We start from the raw sequence: 368 nt of genomic DNA on the forward strand, positions 1-368 counted from the left end.
CAGCCCGCACCGCCCGCAGCCCGCCCCAACCGGATCTGGATCGAGCCGCCGCCGTCTCCACACCAGCCGAGCACCACCGAGGAGCAGACCATCACGCCACCCGCACACCCGCGCGCCATCCTGCGCTGATGAGGGGCCGCGCCGCGGCGCCCCGCGAGAACGCCGTGGCCAGATCCAGGTCGGCCGGCCCGCGCCAGCCCTCCCGAACGAGGCGATGAAGACGCCCCGCCGCCGCCGGCGCCGGCCGGGCTTCGCCCGGGCGCGCCCTTTGGCGGCGGCGGGAGGAGGAGGAGGAGAAGAGAGGTGGAGAAGGGCCGGCGGCTAGGGTTCCTCCCCTGTCGCCCGCGGGAGCGCCAGAGGAGGAAGGA

The sequence above is a fragment of the Triticum aestivum genome, chromosome 6B (assembly GCF_018294505.1).
Source record: "Triticum aestivum cultivar Chinese Spring chromosome 6B, IWGSC CS RefSeq v2.1, whole genome shotgun sequence".
Taxonomy (NCBI): Eukaryota; Viridiplantae; Streptophyta; class Magnoliopsida; order Poales; family Poaceae; genus Triticum; species Triticum aestivum.